Consider the following 2,500-nt stretch of genomic DNA (forward strand, 5'->3'; position numbering starts at 1 on the left):
AAAGGCGACGCGCGGCGTACCGGAGTCGATACGGGCCGACGGGACTCAGTGAAGTTTCGTTCCGAGTCAAGCGGAGGGCGATGCGCGGCCTCCCGGAGTCGATCCGGGCCGACGGGACTCGTTGAAGCTGCGGTACGAGTCGAGCGAAAGGCGACGCGCGGCGTCCCGGGGTCGATCCGGACAGACGGGACTTGTAAAAATTACGGTCCGAGTCGAGCGAAAGGCGACGCGCGGCGTACCGGAGTCGATCCGGGCCGACCGGATTTGTGAAAATTTCGGTCCGAGTCGAGCGAAAGGCGACGCGCGGCGTACCGGAGTCGATCCGGGCCGACGGGACTTGTGAAAATTTCGGTCCGAGTCGACCGAGAGGCGATGCGCGGCGTCCCGGAGTCGATACGGGCCGACCGGACTTGTGAAAATTTCGGTCCGGGTCGAGCGAAAGGCGACGCGCGGCGTACCGGAGTCGATCCGGACAGACGGGACTTGTAAAACTTTGGGTCCGAGTCGACCGAGAGGCGATGCGCGGCGTCCCGGAGTCGATACGGGCCGACGGGACTCGTCGAAGCTGCGGTACGAGTCGAGCGAAAGGCGACGCGCGGCGTCCCGGAGTCGTTCCGGACAGACGGGACTTGTAAAACTTTCGGTCCGAGTCGACCGAGAGGCGATGCGCGGCGTCCCGGAGTCGATACGGGCCGACGGGACTCGTCGAAGCTGCGGTACGAGTCGAGCGAAAGGCGATGCGCGGCGTGCCGGAGTCGATACGGGCCGACGGGACTCGACGAAGTTTCGGTCCGAGTCGACAGAAAGGCGATGCGCGGCGTCCCGGAGTCGATCCGGACAGACGGGACTTGTAAAACTTTCGGTCCGAGTCGACCGAGAGGCGATGCGCGGCGTCCCGGAGTCGATACGGGCCGACGGGACTCGTTGAAGCTGCGGTACGAGTCGAGCGAAAGGCGACGCGCGGCGTCCCGGAGTCGATCCGGACAGACGGGACTTGTGAAAATTTCGGTCCGAGTCGAGCGAAAGGCGACGCGCGGCGTCCCGGAGTCGATCCGGGCCGACGTCGACTTGTGAAACTTTCGGTCCGAGTCGACAGAAAGGCGATGCGCGGCGTCCCGGATTCGATCCGGGCCGACGGGACTTGTGAAAATTCCGGTCCGAGTCGAGCGAAAGGCGACGCGCGGCGTCCCGGAGTCGATCCGGACAGACGGGACTTGTGAAAATTCCGGTCCGAGTCGAGCGAAAGGCGACGCGCGGCGTCCCGGAGTCGATCCGGGCCGACGTCGACTTGCGAAACTTTCGGTCCGAGTCGACAGAAAGGCGATGCGCGGCGTCCCGGATTCGATCCGGGCCGACGGGACTTGTAAAAATTACGGTCCGAGTCGACAGAAAGGCGATGCGCGGCGTGCCGGAGTCGATACGGGCCGACGGGACTCGTCGAAGCTGCGGTACGAGTCGAGCGAAAGGCGACGCGCGGCGTCCCGGAGTCGATCCGGACAGACGGGACTTGTAAAAATTTCGGTCCGAGTCGACCGAAAGGCGATGCGCGGCGTCCCGGAGTCGATCCGGGCCGGGAGCCTGTCGGAACATCGTCATATGAGCCTCGGTTAATTTCGACAAAGTTCCCGGAGTTCGAAATTTTTTCGATAGCCCGCGGAGGTTTCGCCCCGTAAGCCGACCGTGCTACCACCGTACCGGCGCCGACGTCCTAGCGGCCAGGCTCCTACTAGTAAGAGGAGCGAGTCGGTCGGGCCGGTCTCCCGTCGTCCGCCTGCTACGCCGTACCGGTACGTGCTCGAGCACGATACGTACTTCGGCGTAGACCAGGAGCGGGCGTTCGCGGACCGTTCCGTGCCTCGTACCAAAGAAACTACGCGACTCGCGTTGTTTCATCTATCGTCACTGCATTACCGCGGGTCGGTGTCTCAGACCGAATGGCCCTTGACGCGGTACCAAGAAGTTCGGCTCTCCGTGAAACACGGAAGGCCGAACGCTCCAACGCACGCGTCAACTCGCTTCTTTCCGAGCGTACACTCAAAGACCAGAGATGTTATAACAACGTATCCCAGACGCTTTCAATCTAGCCGACGGGTACGGGAGATCGTTCGAACGCTTATAAGCCGAGTGTCGAAGGTGGCGGCACACGGATCCGGGGCTGCCTGCGTGCAGTCCCGAAACTTACAGTAGACGCGCGGCCGACCGGGCTACGAGACCCGGTCGGCGATGGGTGGCGCACGTCCGAGCCGAGATTTTGTATCGAAGCTCCCTGGTTGATCCTGCCAGTAGTCATATGCTTGTCTCAAAGATTAAGCCATGCATGTCTCAGTGCAAGCCAAATTAAGGTGAAACCGCGAATGGCTCATTAAATCAGTTATGGTTTCTTAGATCGTACACACATTTACTTGGATAACTGTGGTAATTCTAGAGCTAATACATGCAAACAGAGTTCCGACCAGAGATGGAAGGAATGCTTTTATTAGATCAAAACCAATCGGCGGCG

At 61.4% G+C, this 2,500-nt stretch overlaps 1 non-coding gene across 1 annotated transcript in view; it reads left to right on the forward strand.

Annotated features, from left to right (window-relative positions):
* The first annotated feature begins 2,263 nt into the window (after nucleotides 1-2,263).
* Nucleotides 2,264-2,500, forward strand: part of LOC124224245 (small subunit ribosomal RNA) — a 1,913-nt gene continuing 1,676 nt past the window's right edge. Inside the window, exon 1 of the ribosomal RNA XR_006884573.1 lies at nucleotides 2,264-2,500. This exon is cut by the window's right edge and continues 1,676 nt beyond it. This is a non-coding gene — a ribosomal RNA (small subunit ribosomal RNA).

Source organism: Neodiprion pinetum, unplaced genomic scaffold, assembly GCF_021155775.2.
Source record: "Neodiprion pinetum isolate iyNeoPine1 unplaced genomic scaffold, iyNeoPine1.2 ptg000120l, whole genome shotgun sequence".
Taxonomy (NCBI): Eukaryota; Metazoa; Arthropoda; class Insecta; order Hymenoptera; family Diprionidae; genus Neodiprion; species Neodiprion pinetum.